The sequence below is a fragment of the Panulirus ornatus genome, chromosome 61 (assembly GCF_036320965.1).
Source record: "Panulirus ornatus isolate Po-2019 chromosome 61, ASM3632096v1, whole genome shotgun sequence".
Lineage (NCBI taxonomy): Eukaryota > Metazoa > Arthropoda > Malacostraca > Decapoda > Palinuridae > Panulirus > Panulirus ornatus.
The window spans coordinates 13,418,720-13,437,414 of NC_092284.1; the positions used below are offsets into that span (position 1 = coordinate 13,418,720).

The 18,695-nt window shown below is 45.6% G+C and overlaps 1 long non-coding RNA gene across 1 annotated transcript in view; it reads right to left on the minus strand.

Moving 5' to 3' along the window:
- Positions 1 to 17,201, minus strand: part of LOC139767387 (uncharacterized) — a 93,495-nt gene extending 76,294 nt beyond the window's left edge. Inside the window, exon 1 of the long non-coding RNA XR_011717062.1 lies at positions 17,036 to 17,201. This is a non-coding gene — a long non-coding RNA (uncharacterized lncRNA). The remainder of the gene's footprint in view (positions 1 to 17,035) is intronic.
- Positions 17,202 to 18,695: the final 1,494 nt, after the last annotated feature.

Below are 18,695 nucleotides of genomic sequence, written 5' to 3' on the forward strand. Positions count from 1 at the left end.
GATCCAGTAGACAAGCTGCCGCTCCCTGGCCAGGCGACCCTTGCTACCTCAATGCGATCCATTAGACGAGCTGCCACTCCCGGCCAGCCGACCCTAGCTACCTCACCGCGATCCAGTAGACAAGCTGCCGCTGCCTGGCCAGCTGACCTAGCTACCTCACCGAGATCAGTAGACAAGCTGCCGCTCCCGGCCAGCCGACCCTAGCCACCCACCGCGATCCAGTAGACAACTGCGCTCCCTGGCCAGGCGACCCTTGCCTACCTCAATGCGATCCTTAGGAGCTGCCACTCCCTGGCCACCGACCCTAGCCTACCCACCGCGATCCAGCGACAACGCTGCCGCTGCCTGGCCAGCTGACCTTAGCCTACCTCACCGATCCAGTAGCAAGCTGCCGTCCCTGGCCAGCCGACCCTAGCCTACCTACCGGATCAGTAGACAAGCTGCCGCTCCCTAGCCAGCCGACCCTTACCATACCCACCGAAATCCAGTAGACAAGCTGCCGCTCCCTGGCCGCCGACCCTTGCTACCTCAACTCGATCCAGTAACACTGCATCCCTGCCCAGCGACAAGCTGCCGCTCCTTGGCCAGCGACCCTACCCACTCACGCGATCCAGAGACAAGCTGCCGCCCCTGGCCGGCGACCTTGCTACCTCACGGATCCATTAGACAGCTGCCCTCCTGGCAGCCGACCTAGCCTACTCACCGCACACAACAAGCGCCTCTCCCTGGCAGCTGACCTACCTACCTCACCGAATCCAGTAGACAACGCCGCTCCCTGGCCACCGACCCTAGTACCTTCCCATCTTAGCAAGCGCGTCCGGCCAGCCGACCTTACCACCTCACCGAATCCAGTAGACAAGCTGCGCCCCTGGCAGCCGACCCTGCTACCTCACTCGATCCAGTAGCGAGCTGCCACTCCCTGCCAGCGACAACTCCGCTCCTGGCAGCCGCCCTAGCCTACTCACCGCGATCCAGTAGACAACGCCGCCCTGCCAGCGACCTTATCTACTCCCGCGATCATAGACAAGCTGCCGTCCTGGCCAGCCGACCTAGCTACCCAAATTCCATAGAAGCTGCCCTCCTGGCAAGCCTACCCAGCCTACTCAATATCCGGTAGACGAGCTGCCACTCCTTGCAGCCGACCCTGCTACCCAACCAATCCATGACAAGCTGCCACTCCCTGCCAGCGACCTGCCCAATAATCCATAGACGAGCTGCCACCCCGGCCCCGACCCTGCTACCTCACCGCGATCCAGTAACAAGGGCGCTCCTGCCAGCGACCCTAGCTACTCCCGCGATCAGTAGCGAAGCGCCGCTCCCTCCAGCGACCTTAGCCTACACCGAATCCAGTACAACGCCGCCCTGGCCAGCGACCTGCCTACTCCGCATCATAGCGCTCCCCGGCACCGACTTACATACCCCCGGATCTAGACAAGCTGCCTCCGGCCAGCGACTCCTCTCACCGATCAGTAGACAGCTGCCACCGCCACGACAGCTGCCGCCGGCGCCGCCTACCACCTCACTCAGTGACAGCTGCGCCCCTGGCCAGACCCTTGCTCCCAATCACCTAGCAGTGCCCCCTGGCACCGACTAGCCTACCACCCGATCCAGTGACAAGCGCGCCCTGGCAGACTCTACTCCGGACCATAACAAGTGCGCTCCAACGCGATCCAGTAGACAAGCTGCCGCTCCCTGGCCAGGCGACCCTTGCCTACCTCAATGCGATCCATTAGACGAGCTGCCACTCCCTGGCCAGCCGACCCTAGCCTACCTCACCGCGATCCAGTAGACAAGCTGCCGCTGCCTGGCCAGCTGACCTTAGCCTACCTCACCGAGATCCAGTAGACAAGCTGCCGCTCCCTGGCCAGCCGACCCTAGCCTACCTCACCGCGATCCAGTAGACAAGCTGCCGCTCCCTGGCCAGGCGACCCTTGCCTACCTCAATGCGATCCATTAGAGGAGCTGCCACTCCCTGGCCAGCCGACCCTAGCCTACCTCACCGCGATCCAGCAGACAAGCTGCCGCTGCCTGGCCAGCTGACCTTAGCCTACCTCACCGAGATCCAGTAGACAAGCTGCCGCTCCCTGGCCAGCCGACCCTAGCCTACCTTACCGCGATCTAGTAGACAAGCTGCCGCTCCCTAGCCAGCCGACCTTACCATACCTCACCGAAATCCAGTAGACAAGCTGCCGCTCCCTGGCCAGCCGACCCTTGCTACCTCAACTCGATCCAGTAGACGAGCTGCCACTCCCTGCCCAGCCGACAAGCTGCCGCTCCTTGGCCAGCCGACCCTACCCTACCTCACCGCGATCCAGTAGACAAGCTGCCGCTCCCTGGCCAGGCGACCCTTACCTACCTCAACGCGATCCATTAGACGAGCTGCCACTCCCTGGTCAGCCGACCCTAGCCTACCTCACCGCGATCCAGCAGACAGAGCTGCCTCTCCCTGGCCAGCTGACCCTAGCCTACCTCACCGAGATCCAGTAGACAAGCTGCCGCTCCCTGGCCAGCCGACCCTAGCCTACCTTACCGCGATCTAGTAGACAAGCTGCCGCTCCCTGGCCAGCCGACCTTACCATACCTCACCGAAATCCAGTAGACAAGCTGCCGCTCCCTGGCCAGCCGACCCTTGCTTACCTCAACTCGATCCAGTAGACGAGCTGCCACTCCCTGCCCAGCCGACAAGCTGCCGCTCCCTGGCCAGCCGACCCTAGCCTATCTCACCGCGATCCAGTAGACAAGCTGCCGCCCCCTGGCCAGGCGACTCTTATCTACCTCACCGCGATCCACTAGACAAGCTGCCGCTCCCTGGCCAGCCGACCCTAGCCTACCTCAATATATTCCAATAGATGAGCTGCCACTCACTGGCAAGCCTACCCCAGCCTACCTCAATATAATCCGGTAGACGAGCTGCCACTCCTTGGCAGCCGACCCTAGCCTACCTCAACGCAATCCAGTAGACAAGCTGCCACTCCCTGGCCAGCCGACTCTAGTCTACCTCAATGCGATCTAGTAGAAAGCTGCCGCTCCCTGGCCAGCCGACCTTACCATACCTCACCGAGATCCAGTAGACAAGCTGCCGCTCCCTGGCCAGCCGACCCTAGCCTACCTCACCGCGATCCAGTAGACAAGCTGCCACTCCCAGGCCAGGCGACCCTTACCTACCTCACCGCGATCCATTAGACAAGCTGCCGCTCCCTGGCCAGCCGACCCTAACCTACCTCAATATATTCCAATAGATGAGCTGCCACTCACTGGCCAGCCGACCCTAGCGTACCTCAATATAATCCAGTAGACGAGCTGCCACTCCCTGGCAGCCGACCCTAGCCTACCTCAACGCAATCCAGTAGACAAACTGCTGCTCCCTGGCCAGCCGATCCTAGCCTACCTCACCGCGATCCAGTAGACGAGCTGCCATTCCCCGGCCAGCCGACACTAGCCTACCTCACCATAACTCAGTAAAGTAGCCACAACTCTCATCGCCCCTTTTTGGGCCACCTCACAGTGGTCCAGTATACTAGCCACCGCTTCACGGCTGACCGAAGCTACCCTACGTCACCATGATCCAGTACAGAAGCCACCACTCACCCACTTATTCTAGCCTACCTCACTGTGACCCAGTGCAGTAGCTCCCCGCAAAGCCGACCACAGCCTATGAAAATCTTACCTAACATCCCCAGAAGTACATGATCATAATAGAAATGTACCATTATTTTTGTGGTCTGCTGCTGTGATAACGCATGAAGTGTCCACGTATAAGGGATATTTGGAAGTGGGGCGAACTCTTACAGCAGATTTCTAATTTCTTTCCCTGGAAACGTGAAGCTTAAAAAAGGACCCGGTGGTCTGTTACTGTTTGTATGTTGGACATCCATAAGAAAAAAAAAAGTTTTTCAAATGAGTTAAACCGCCAATTTACCAAAACCATGTTAACTGTAATAATGTGATTGGCGGGTTACACATTCCGGGATGAATAATCATAAGCTGTCATCTGAGTGAATAGTAATATACTACGAAGTGTCTGTCTACAGAGTTCATAGGTTTTCTACATTTTCTAGCTGTGCTAATTATACTAAGTACACCTAACTCTAGTTCACCACTCACTCTACATTGGTTACAACCATTAATCTCCAAATGTTACTCATACCTGGCTAGAAATAAGACCTTTGTTTATGCAAACATCATTCAACTCCGAGCCGGGAGCACGAAGCCAGCTGGCAGCTACCGAGCCGGCGACCTGACACCTGTGGCCACATATCCTCATCTTTCCACCACCACAAGACTTGTGTCAGCAAATTGGGTTTTACCCCGAGTATCTCAGTGACCAGTACCTTACCTCTTCTCTAGTCTCTTGAAGTCTCCTCCACCACTACACTTCCCGGAACCCTCAACGCGATATTGTCACTCACCAAAACAACCCAGGAAATGAATGTATGAACCAGAAACATAGTAATCTTCGGTTTTGTGAATGACCGCGCTCCTCCGCCATCTCGAAGCAGAAGCGGGGCTTTACTGTATGGCAAGGCGTTGTCTCAATCCAATGAAATGACTTGCATGGCCTTTTATCGTTTTGTAACATTCATTTATGACTATACACTTACTAATATTCCATGTACTCGTGCTACATGCGTGTGTTACTAAACGTTTATGTAGGAAAATTTCTTTTGCTCTATAATAAAGTATATATTTTGGATGTCAGTCCGACCAAGTCAGAGTCAATGTAACAATTCGGATTCAGACGTCGTCCACGTTTATGATATATTCCGACTCTTCTGACGTCAGTCAATTTCTAAACAATGTTTTACTTGTTTGTTTTTTTACGGTAAACCACGACTGAGACAAAATGTGATCTTAAGAATAAATTTTGTCCGCGACGATGGAAATATATTTTTATCGCGATTATAGATAGTACATCTCCGAGGACGGCCATAGCCAGGACTACCAACCTATATCACCATTTACCACACTCACCATAGAATATGGAATTTCACCGATGGTTTCCAATGACCCCATATGTATTTATAGTACTTCCCTAACGTGTAATAATAAATGGACACAGCATCAACAGAAGTGTGTCAACAGACCAGACTAAAACATGAGCAATATGCTCGTCCTGCTTTTAATGTGGTATTTCCCAAAACAACCTTTGTCGACGGGAATTTCCAAGACACGTATGCGAACTGTTGTGGTCGATTTATTTTTCATACGATGTTCGAGGCAGCAGGGGCACCTGAATGCCCTAATCAAGGCATCTTGTTAACGAGTATATATATATATGTACGTACGTCTTGACGTACGACAGTGCACTACGACGGCTTGTTGTCTGAGAAAATTAAGGTATTCCTTCCCTGTTAAACGAGAACGACTGTACCATCGGAGCCGCTTTTTCCAATGATGTCTCACCAGCTGATATACGTCAGCATCTCACAGCCTGGCGCGTGTTGCTCCGTGTCTTGCTGACACAGGACGTCAGCGCACTCCAAGACTGACAATGAAGCCCGACACATGCCGGCGATTCACTCCCTGACAGTAGGGTGTCAGCCACCACCATCCCCTGCAGTGGCTGTCTCCTTGGGGGACTACGGCAACTCGCTCCCTAACACATAACCTACCGACTAATACCTTAAGCTCATATCACTCCCTAAAAGCTAAATATAATCGCCAGTCATGTACCAAAAATATATAATTCCCAAAGTGAAGCTTATTTTGATGACCTGTGGAGCTCGATAGAACTGCCGAATATCGTTTGGCATTGTTCAGCATAAACTCAGTAAGGTTTTACTTTGATTACCTGTGTTGCCCTCAACAGCAAAATGAAATTGTCTTGCGAAGCCAGAGTCAAGTCACCAACGTGCAGCTTTTCTTTGATGACCCATGTAGCACGCACAAGTGTTAGCCAGAGGAAATTTCCTCAAATAAAACTTTAATTCGACGACTCACATATGTGTCCCACAAAACCTATATAAAACCGTCTACCGTTAGCCAAAATAAAAGACAATGTAAAGCTTTACTTTGACGACCCATAAACCATGCAAGTGGAAAATAGTCGTCTGGCATTAGCTATAACAAATGTCCTAAAGGGACGCTTTAGTGTGGCGTCGTTGGTTCATTCCTCGACAATCTACTTCGACTAATTCGTTTATACATACATTGCGGCTTCCTGCCTTACACACTACAAATGTGAAAAGAAAGCGTTACTCACTCTCGACAGGCGTCGGTGGTTCAGTTTGTGATACATGTCGGTAGCTTACTTGAACACACGTTACTTCGACGAACTCAAAAACTTTGCCTACTCTCCAACAGTCATCGATGAGCTTCGTCTCTGACACACGTGTGTCGGTAGCTCACTTCATGGCAATCCAAATTCGATCCTCTCTCTCTGACACGCAACGGTATGGCTTCTTACCTGACACACTAAAAACACTGCTCACTCCCTGATTGACGTCGGTGGCATTGTCTCTGATACACATCGGTAGCTCACTCCCAGATACACTACATGGCCTAACTCCGTTACGATTACTTCCTGCCTGACACACACGCCTTAGAGGCAAAAACACGTCGGTGGTTTTGTCTAACATACGTGGGTAGTTCACACCATGAAACAATACATGACTAACTCCCTGATGCAGAAGGCTGGCTTCCTACCTCACACTACTACAGTGGCGACAAAACAAAACCACTGCTCACTTCCTAACAAACTCCCGTGGCAAAGAATGGCTGCTCACACTGACAGATTCTCTGGCTCTTTCTCTAGCACACGTTGGCACCTCAATCTAGGACACACTGTTCCCACTAACTCCCTGGTACACAAGGGCGGCTTCCTATCTGACGGTGGAGGAACGCTACTCACTCCCTGACAGAAGTCAGTGGTTTCGATTTGACCACACGTCGTGGGCTCATGCCCCGATGTACGATAGTTTACCACGGCGGTCTGTTGTTCTCTGGCATACGACGAGATGTTCTCTTCCACAACCCCCCTCAACAATGATGAACAACAACACCCGACTAGTCCTCTAAAATCAAAGCCGTTCAATTTCAAACGACGATCTCACCAACTGACATGCGTCTGCACCTCATATCCTGGCGCATTGGCACGTCCCATCCTGATACACGGCGGCGGATCACTCCAAGACAGACGAAGACGCATGACACATAACGAGCGAGTCATTCGCTAACACGCAACAGCCTTACTGCATCGCGCCGGGTTTGATGTCTCTCTCTCTCCCTCCCTCCCTAGGGTGCTACGGCAACTCACTCTCCGACACAACATCATGGTCTCCCGGCTAACAATACCATGAGAGTATAGCGCTCCCTGAGGAACCAAATGCTCCCAATCGTGACACAAGTCACAGGGAGGGTCCCAGTCTGCCACATACCGTCATGTCAATCATTTATGTCGGTGGTTGACGCCTTGACTCGACGAAGGTTTACCCCCCTATGAAACTTACACGTGAAGGAGGTACCACCCTCCTTGACTCGACGAAGGTTTACCCCCTATCAAACGTACACGTGAAGGAGGTACCACCCTCCTTGACTCGACGAAGGTTTACCCCTAATCAAACTCACACGTGAAGGAGGTACCACTCTCCTTGACTCGACAAAGGTTTACCCCTAATCAAACTCACACGTGAAGGAGGTACCACTCTCCTCGACTCGAAGATTTACCCCCTATCAAACTCGCATGTGGAGGTACCACCCTCCTTGACTCGACGAAGGTTTACCCCACTATCAAACTTACACGTGGAGGAGGTACGACCCTCCTTGAGGCAAGACACTTGATTGCTCTCATGACGGCTTCCTCCCTCTCTCTTGCGACGTCAGCAGGCGACTGAGGGTGGTCCTCGACGGTGGTCGGAGTGTCATCATATCCAACCCGATGTTTGACTGGAATTCTGGAAATGAACGGTGTTTTAATTTTCCTTTCAGCTTGAACACATTAAGGCATATTTTTCTATTGATATTAAGTTAAATTAAGAAATATTATATGTAACATCTACCAATGTTTGTGTGTGGGTCATGATAGATCTGAAATCATGGGTACATTATAGTTTAATCTATTATCATCCATCTTTAAATATATGCTTCAAATTGGTGGCAACTGCAAGGACAAAAGCCTCTCGCTAGCAATGTTATCCTTACAATTCTTGATCTGTGAAACGTTAGGGTAAACAAGATGCAATTGTATGTCATCATTTACCAGTAAAAGGAGCTTCAAAAGCTGGTCTCTTATTGTTTGTATACTGCAAATAAAAAAGGTAGGTAGTCATTATTCCCATGTTGAGCTCTACTGCTAATTAAGGCAAACAACCATATAACTGTAATAACCTATTTGGATGGGTCAGACGTTCCAAAATACTGTGAGCAATTATAAGCTGTTGCGTGAACGAATCGTAACATAAGCCAAAGTTCCAGACGAATTACTTTACATCTTTCTTGCAGTAGGAACTACAGAGTTGGCCACACTTCCACCATGTTCACCTATAGCTGACCAGTCATTCACCAGTGGTTACAGCCAATGGTCTCCCATGACTCATTAACCTGGCTATAAATAAAACCTCTTTTTCATGGAGCAATCAGCTTTGGTGATGAGCCAGGCAGCGATAACGTCCTCGTTTGCTAGTTCCTTCACAATGTCGTCCTCTGACATATCCATGACATCAGTTCAGTAGATGACTCCACTGCATGAATTCATGGCAACGGGTATCGAGACCACGTCATGAATATGGAACTTCGTCAACTTAAGTAGCTCCGCTACCTGTTTCATCGACTTATCAAATCACCACTAACCAGTTTCCTAATCGTTTCAACATGTCCAAACCAACCATCAATGACGTTTCTGATTAGGAAGAGACTGAGGGAAGCAAGAGTCGTTGCTCTGGTCGTATGGGTCAACACAAAATCAGCGTTTCTTCTTTTTCATGGAAGCGTCCGTTACCACTACCCCCTACGGGGGCAGTGGATGGCTTACCTATGTCCATCCTAAAGGGGCCTAACCTCAAAATCTGGAATGCCAAAACACCCCAGATAGTGAAAAAAAAAACTATCCCGAAAAAAGAAAGATCGGGCAATTGTTTTATGCAGAAAAGTTTCAAGGCGGAGCCGGTCGTACAAAGGCAAAGCGGAGTTCTCTTGCGGACAACCGTCAATGAAAGATCGATTTTGCATAGAATAACCTTATAAAAGATATTGATGAACAATAACTTTCAAAGAGAATTGCGGTGAGGCATCCAAAAATTTAGAGAAAAATTGAAGGATTAATCTAAATCCCCTTTGGCGTCTTCAAAGGCCTTTACAGGGGAATAGTGGCATCTAAAGGGAAAGACCCTAATTAAAAGTTTACTTAAAATACCCTTTGGGGGTGCCAAAGTCCAATACAGTTGCATGGTGGCATCCAAAAATAAAAAGACAAATTAAAGGTTTATTTTAAATCCCCTTTGGCGCCGCCAAAGGCAATTACAGGGGCATAGAGGCATCAAAAGGGGAAGAAACATTTGGAAAGCTTACTGTAATGCCACTTTGGTGATGCCAAAGGGCAAGAGAATTGCATGTGCGCATCGAAAAATTTAGAGGAAAATTGAAGGATTAATCTAAATCCCCTTTGGCGTCTTGAAATGATTTTACAGGGGAATAGTGGCATCTGAAGGGAGAGAGACAAATTAAAAGTTTACTTAACAGACCGTTTAGGGGTGCCAAAGTCCAATACCTTTGCATGGTGGCATCCAAAAATAAAAAGACAAATTAAAGCTTTAGTTTAAATCCCCTTTGGCGCCGCCAAAGGCAATTACAGGGGCATAGAGGCATCAAAAGGAAAGAAGCATTTCGAAAGCTTACTTTAATACCACTTTGGGGATGCCAAAGGGCAAGAGAATTGCGTGGAGACATCCAAAAATTTAGAGGAAAATTGAAGGATTAATCTAAATCCCCTTTGGCGTCTTCAAAGGCCTTTACAGGGGAATAGTGGCATCTAAAGGGAAAGACCCTAATTAAAAGTTTACTTAAAATACCCTTTGGGGGTGCCAAAGTCCAATACAGTTGCATGGTGGCATCCAAAAATAAAAAGACATATTAATGGTTTATTTTAAATCCCCTTTGGGGCCGCCAAAGGCAATTACAGGGGCATAGAGGCATCAAAAGGGAAAGACACATTCGGAAAGCTTACTCTAATGCCACTTTGGGATGCCGAAGGTCAAGAGAATTGCGGTGAGGCATCCAAAAATTTAGAGAAAAATTGAAGGATTAATCTAAATCCCCTTTGGTGTCTTCAAAGGCCTTTACAGGGGAATAGTGGCATCTGAAGGGAAAGAGACAAATTAAAAGTTTACTTAACAGACCGTTTAGGGGTGCCAAACCCCAATACCTTTGCGTGGTGGAATCCAAAAATAAAAAACAAATTAAAGATTTAGTTTAAATCCCCTTTGGCGCCGCCAAAGGCAATTACATGGGCATAGAGGCATCAAAAGGGAAAGAAACATTTCGATAGCTTACTTTAATACCACTTTAGGGATGCCAAAGGGCAAGAGAATTGCGTGGAGACATCCAAAAATTTAGAGGAAAATTGAAGGATTAATCTAAATCCCCTTTGGCGTCTTGAAAGGCCTTTACAGGGGAATAGTAGCATCTAAAGGGAAACACCCTAATTAAAAGTTTACTTAAAATACCCTTTGGGGGTGCCAAAGTCCAATACAGTTGCATGGTGGCATCCAAAAATAAAGAGACAAATTAAAGGTTTATTTTAAATCCCCTTTGGCGCCGCCAAAGGCAATTACAGGGACATAGAGGCATCAAAAGGGAAAGAAACATTTGGAAAGCTTACTTTAATGCCACTTTGGGGATGCCAAAGGGCAAGAGAATTGCATGGACACTTCGAAAAATTTAGAGGAAAATTGAAGGATTAATCTAACTCCCCTTTGGCGTCTTCAAAGGCCTTTACAGGGGAATAGTGGCATCTGAAGGGAAAGAGACAAATTAAAAATTTACTTAAAAGACCGTTTAGGGGTGCCAAAGTCCAATACCTTTGCATGGTGGCATCCAAAAATAAAAAGACAAATTAAAGGTTTATTTTAAATCCCCTTTGGCGCCGCCAAAGGCAATTACAGGGGCATAGAGGCATCAAAAGGGAAAGAAACATTTGGAAAGCTTACTTTAATGCCACTTTGGGGATGCCAAAGGGCAAGAGAATTGCGTGGACGCATCCAAAAATTTAGAGGAAAATTGAAGGATTAATCTAACTCCCCTTTGGCGTCTTCAAAGGCCTTTACAGGGGAATAGTGGCATCTAAAGGAAAGACCCTAATTAAAAGTTTACTTAAAATACCCTTTGGGGGTGCCAAAGTCCAATACAGTTGCATGGTGGCATCCAAAAATAAAAAGACAAATTAAAGGTTTATTCTAAATCCCCTTTGGCGCCGCCAAAGGCAATTACAGGGGCATAGAGGCATCAAAAGGGAAAGAAACATTTGGAAAGCTTACTTTAATGCCACTTTGGAGATACCAAAGGTCAAGAGAATTGCGGTGAGGCTTCCAAAAATTTAGAGAAAAGTTGAAGGATTAATCTAAATCCCCTTTGGCGTCTTCAAAGGCCTTTACAGGGGAATAGTGGCATCTGAAGGGAAAGAGACAAATTAAAAGTTTACTTAACAGACCGTTTAGGGGTGCCAAAGTCTAATACCTTTGCATGGTGGCATCCAAAAACAAAAAGACAAATTAAAGATTTAGTTTAAATCCACTTTGGCGCCGCCAAAGGCAATTTCAGGGGCATAGAGGCATCAAAAGGGAAAGAAACATTTCGAAAGCTTACTTTAATACCACTTTGGGGATGCCAAAGGGCAAGAGAATTGCGTGGAGACATCCAAAAATTTAGAGGAAAATTGAAGGATTAATCTAAATCCCCTTTGGCGTCTTCAAAGGCCTTTACAGGGGAATAGTGGCATCTAAAGGGAAAGACCCTAATTAAAAGTTTACTTAAAATACCCTTTGGGGGTGCCAAAGTCCAATACAGTTGCATGGTGGCATCCAAAAATAAAAAGACAAATTAAAGGTTTATTTTAAATCCCCTTTGGCGCCGCCAAAGGCAATTACAGGGGCATAGAGGCATCAAAAGGGAAAGAAACATTTGGAAAGCTTACTTTAATGACACTTTGGGGATGCCAAAGGGCAAGAGAATTGAATGGACACCTCGAAAAATTTAGAGGAAAATTGAAGGATTAATCTAACTCCCCTTTGGCGTCTTCAAAGGCCTTTACAGGGGAATAGTGGCATCTGAAGGGAAGGACACATATTAAAAGTTTACTTAAAAGACCGTTTAGGGTTGCCAAAGTCCAATACCTTTGCATGGTGGCATCCAAAAATAAAAAGACAAATTAAAGATTTAGTTTAAATCCCCTTTGGCGCCACCAAAGGCAATTGCAGGGGCATAGAGGCACCAATAGGGAAAGAAGCATCTGCAAAGCTTACCTTAATGCCACTTTGGGGATGGCAAAGTGCAAGGGAATTGCGTGGAGGCATCCAAAATCTTAGAGGAAAATTGAAGGATTAATCTAAATCTCCTTTGGCGTCTTCAAAGGCCTTTGCAGGGGAATAGTGGCATCTAAAGGGAAAGAATCTAATTAAAAGTTTACTTTAAATACCCTTTGGGGGTGCCAAAGTCCAATACAGTTGCATTGTGGCATCCAAAATTAAAAAGACAAATTAAAGGTTTAATATAAATCCCCTTTGGCGCCGCCAAAGGCAATTACAGGGGCATAGAGGCATCAAAAGTGGAAGAAACATTTGGAAAGCTTACTGTAATGCCACTTTGGTGATGCCAAAGGGCAAGAGAATTGCATGGGCTTATCGTAAAATTTAGAGGAAAATTGAAGGATTAATCTAAATCCCCTTTGGCGTCTTGAAATGATTTTACAGGGGAATAGTGGCACCTGAAGAGAAAGAGACAAATTAAAAGTTTACTTAACAGACCGTTTAGGGGTGCCAAAGTCTACTACCTTTGCATTGTGGCATACAAAAATAAAAAGATAAATTAAAGATTTAGTTTAAATCCCCTTTGGCGCCGCCAAAGGCAATTACAGGGGCATAGAGGCATCAAAAGGGAAAGAAACATTTCGAAAGCTTACTTTAATACCACTTTGGGGATGCCAAAGGGCAAGAAAATTGCGTGGAGACATCCAAAAATTTAGAGGAAAATTGAAGGATTAATCTAAATCCCCTTTGGCGTCTTCAAAGGCCTTTACAGGGGAATAGTGGCATCTAAAGGGAAAGACCCTAATTAAAAGTTTACTTAAAATACCCTTTGGGGGTGCCAAAGTCCAATACAGTTGCATGGTGGCATCCAAAAATAAAAAGACATATTAATGGTTTATTTTAAATCCCCTTTGGGGCCGCCAAAGGCAATTACAGGGGCATAGAGGCATCAAAAGGGAAAGAAACATTCGGAAAGCTTACTTTAATGCCACTTTGGGATGCCAAAGGTCAAGAGAATTGCGGTGAGGCATCCAAAAATTTAGAGAAAAATTGAAGGATTAATCTAAATCCCCTTTGGCGTCTTCAAAGGCCTTTACAGGGGAATAGTGGCATCTGAAGGGAAAGAGACAAATTAAAAGTTTACTTAACAGACCGTTTAGGGGTGCCAAACTCCAATACCTTTGCGTGGTGGCATCCAAAAATAAAAAGACAAATTAAAGATTTAGTTTAAATCCCCTTTGGCGCCGCCAAAGGCAATTACATGGGCATAGAGGCATCAAAAGGGAAAGAAACATTTCGATAGCTTACTTTAATACCACTTTGGGGATGCCAAAGGGCAAGAGAATTGCGTGGAGACATCCAAAAATTTAGAGGAAAATTGAAGGATTAATCTAAATCCCCTTTGGCGTCTTGAAAGGCCTTTACAGGGGAATAGTGGCATCTAAAGGGAAAGACCCTAATTAAAAGTTTACTTAAAATACCCTTTGGGGGTGCCAAAGTCCAATACAGTTGCATGGTGGCATCCAAAAATAAAAAGACAAATTAAAGGTTTATTTTAAATCCCCTTTGGCGCCGCCAAAGGCAATTACAGGGGCATAGAGGCATCAAAAGGGAAAGAAACATTTGGAAAGCTTACTTTAATGCCACTTTGGGGATGCCAAAGGGCAAGAGAATTGCGGTGAGGCATCCAAAAATTTAGAGGAAAATTGAAGGATTAATCTAAATCCCCTTTGGCGTCTTCAAAGGCCTTTACAGGGGAATAGTGGCATCTGAAGGGAAAGAGACAAATTAAAATTTTACTTAACAGACCGTTTTGGGGTGCCAAAGTCCAATACCTTTGCATGGTGGCATCCAAAAATAAAAAGACAAATTAAAGATTAGTTTAAATCCCCTTTGGCGCCGCCAAAGGCAATTGCAGGGGCATAGAGGCATCAAAAGGGAAAGAAACATTTGGAAAGCTTACTTTAATGCCACTTTGGGGATGCCAAAGGGCAAGAGAATTGCGTGGAGACATCCAAAAATTTAGAGGAAAATTGAAGGATTAATCTAAATCCCCTTTGGCGTCTTCAAAGGCCTTTACAGGGGAATAGTGGCATCTAAAGGGAAAGACCCTAATTAAAAGTTTACTTAAAATACCGTTTGGGGGTGCCAAAGTCCAATACAGTTGCATGGTGGCATCCAAAAATAAAAAGACAAATTAAAGGTTTATTTTAAATCCCCTTTGGCGCCGCCAAAGGCAATTACAGGGGCATAGAGGCATCAAAAGGGAAAGAAACATTTGGAAAGCTTACTTTAATGCCACTTTGGGGATGCCAAAGGGCAAGAGAATTGCATGGAGCATCGAAAAATTTAGAGGAAAATTGAAGGATTAATCTAAATCCCCTTTGGCGTCTTCAAAGGCCTTTACAGGGGAATAGTGGCATCTGAAGGGAAAGACCAAATTAAAAGTTTACTTAAAATACCGTTTGGGGTGCCAAAGTCCAATACAGTTGCATGGTGGCATCCAAAAATAAAAAGACAAATTAAAGGTTTATTTTAAATCCCCTTTGGCGCCGCCAAAGGCAATTACAGGGGCATAGAGGCATCAAAAGGGAAAGAAACATTTGGAAAGCTTACTTTAATGCCACTTTGGGGATGCCAAAGGGCAAGAGAATTGCGTGGAGGCATCCAAAAATTTAGAGAAAAATTGAAGGATTAATCTAAATCCCCTTTGGCGTCTTCAAAGGCCTTTACAGGGGAATAGTGGCATCTGAAGGGAAAGAGACAAATCAAAAGTTTACTTAACAGACCGTTTTGGGGTGCCAAAGTCCAATACCTTTGCATGGTGGCATCCAAAAATAAAAAGACAAATTAAAGATTTAGTTTAAATCCCCTTTGGCGCCGCCAAAGGCAATTACAGGGGCATAGAGGCATCAAAAGGGAAAGAAACATTTCGAAAGCTTACTTTAATACCACTTTGGGGATGCCAAAGGGCAAGAGAATTGCGTGGAGACATCCAAAAATTTAGAGGAAAATTGAAGGATTAATCTAAATCCCCTTTGGCGTCTTCAAAGGCCTTTACAGGGGAATAGTGGCATCTAAAGGGAAAGACCCTAATTAAAAGTTTACTTAAAATACCCTTTGGGGGTGCCAAAGTCCAATACAGTTGCATGGTGGCATCCAAAAATAAAAAGACAAATTAAAGGTTTATTTTAAATCCCCTTTGGCGCCGCCAAAGGCAATTACAGGGGCATAGAGGCATCAAAAGGGAAAGAAACATTTGGAAAGCTTACTTTAATGCCACTTTGGGATGCCAAAGGGCAAGAGAATTGCATGGAGACATCGAAAAATTTAGAGGAAAATTGAAGGATTAATCTAAATCCCCTTTGGCGTCTTCAAAGGCCTTTACAGGGGAATAGTGGCATCTAAAGGGAAAGACCCTAATTAAAAGTTTACTTAAAATACCCTTTGGGGGTGCCAAAGTCCAATACAGTTGCATGGTGGCATCCAAAAATAAAAAGACAAATTAAAGGTTTATTTTAAATCCCCTTTGGCGCCGCCAAAGGCAATTACAGGGGCATAGAGGCATCAAAAGGGAAAGAAACATTTGGAAAGCTTACTTTAATGCCACTTTGGGGATGCCAAAGGGCAAGAGAATTGCGTGGAGACATCCAAAAATTTAGAGGAAAATTGAAGGATTAATCTAAATCCCCTTTGGCGTCTTCAAAGGCCTTTACAGGGGAATAGTGGCATCTGAAGGGAAAGAGACAAATAAAAGTTTACTTAACAGACCGTTTTGGGGTGCCAAAGTCCTAATACAGTTGCATGGTGGCATCCAAAAACAAAAAGACAAATTAAAGATTTAGTTTAAATCCCCTTTGGCGCCGCCAAAGGCAATTACAGGGGATAGAGGCATCAAAAGGGAAAGAAACATTTCGAAAGCTTACTTTAATACCACTTTGGGGATGCCAAAGGGCAAGAGAACTGCGTGGAGACATCCAAAAATTTAGAGGAAAATTGAAGGATTAATCTAAATCCCCTTTGGCGTCTTCAAAGGCCTTTACAGGGGAATAGTGGCATCTAAAGGGAAAGACCCTAATTAAAAGTTTACTTAAAATATCCTTTGGGGGTGCCAAAGTCCAATACAGTTGCATTGTGGCATCCAAAAATAAAGACAAATTAAATATTTATTTTAAATCCCCTTTGGTTCCGCCAAAGGCAATTACGGGGGCATAGAGGCATCAAAAAGGAAAGAAACATTTCGAAAGCTTACTTTAATGCCACTTTGGGGATGCCAAAGGGCAAGAGAATTGCATGGACACATCGAAAAATTTAGAGGAAAATTGAAGGATTAATCTAACTCCCCTTTGGCGTCTTGAAAGGCCTTTACAGGGGATTAGTGGCATCTGAAGAGAAAGAGACAAATTAAAAGTTTACTTAAAAGACCGTTTAGGGGTGCCAAAGTCCAATACCTTTGCATGGTGGCATCCAAAAATAAAAAGACAAATTAAAGCTTTAGTTTAAATCCCCTTTGGCGCCACCAAAGGCAATTACAGGGGCATAGATGCACGAAAAGGGAAAGAAATATTTGCAAAGCCTACCTTAATGCCACTTTGGGGATGCCAAAGGGCAAGAGAATTGCGGTGAGGCATCCAAAAATTTAGAGGAAAATTGAAGGATTAATCTAAATCCCCTTTGGCGTCTTCAAAGGCCTTTACAGGGGAATAGTGGCATCTGAAGGGAAAGAGACAAATTAAAAGTTTACTTAAAAGACCGTTTAGGGGTGCCAAAGTCCAATACCTTTGCATGGTGGCATCCAAAAATAAAAAGACAAATTAAAGATTTAGTTTAAATCCCCTTTGGCGCCGCCAAAGGCAATTACAGGGGCATAGAGGCATCAAAAGGGAAAGAAACATTTCGAAAGCTTACTTTAATGCCACTTTGGGGATGCCAAAGGGCAAGAGAATTGCGTGGAGACATCCAAAAATTTAGAGGAAAATTGAAGGATTAATCTAAATCCCCTTTGGCGTCTTCAAAGGCCTTTACAGGGGAATAGTGGCATCTAAAGGGAAAGACCCTAATTAAAAGTTTACTTAAAATACCCTTTGGGGGTGCCAAAGTCCAATACAGTTGCATGGTGGCATCCAAAAATAAAAAGACAAATTAAAGTTTATTTTAAATCCCCTTTGGCGCCGCCAAAGGCAATTACAGGGGCATAGAGGCATCAAAAGGGAAAGAAACATTTCGAAAGCTTACTTTAATGCCACTTTGGGGATGCCAAAGGGCAAGAGAATTGCGTGGACGCATCGAAAAATTTAGAGGAAAATTGAAGGATTAATCTAAATCCCCTTTGGCGTCTTCAAAGGCCTTTACAGGGGAATAGTGGCATCTAAAGGGAAAGACCTAATTAAAAGTTTACTTAAAATACCCTTTGGGGTGCCAAAGTCCAATACAGTTGCATGGTGGCATCCAAAAATAAAAAGACAAATTAAAGGTTTATTTTAAATCCCCTTTGGCGCCGCCAAAGGCAATTACAGGGGCATAGAGGCATCAAAAGGGAAAGAAACATTTGAAAGCTTACTTTAATGCCACTTTGGGGATGGCAAAGGGCAAGAGAATTGCGTGGAGGCATCCAAAAATTTAGAGGAAAATTGAAGGATTAATCTAAATCCCCTTTGGCGTCTTCAAAGGCCTTTACAGGGGAATAGTGGCATCTGAAGGGAAAGAGACAAATTAAAAGTTTACTTAAAAGACCGTTTAGGGGTGCCAAAGTCCAATACAGTTGCATGGTGGCATCCAAAAATAAAAAGACAAATTAAAGGTTTATTTTAAATCCCCTTTGGCGCCGCCAAAGGCAATTACAGGGGCATAGAGGCATCAAAAGGGAAAGAAACATTTGGAAAGCTTACTTTAATGCCACTTTGGGGATGCCAAAGGGCAAGAGAATTGCGTGGAGCATCCAAAAATTTAGAGGAAAATTGAAGGATTAATCTAAATCCCCTTTGGCGTCTTCAAAGGCCTTTACAGGGGAATAGTGGCATCTGAAGGGAAAGAGACAAATTAAAAGTTTACTTAAAAGACCGTTTGGGGGTGCCAAAGTCCAATACAGTTGCATGGTGGCATCCAAAAATAAAAAGACAAATTAAAGTTTATTTTAAATCCCCTTTGGCGCCGCCAAAGGCAATTACAGGGGCATAGAGGCATCAAAAGGGAAAGAAACATTTGGAAAGCTTACTTTAATGCCACTTTGGGGATGCCAAA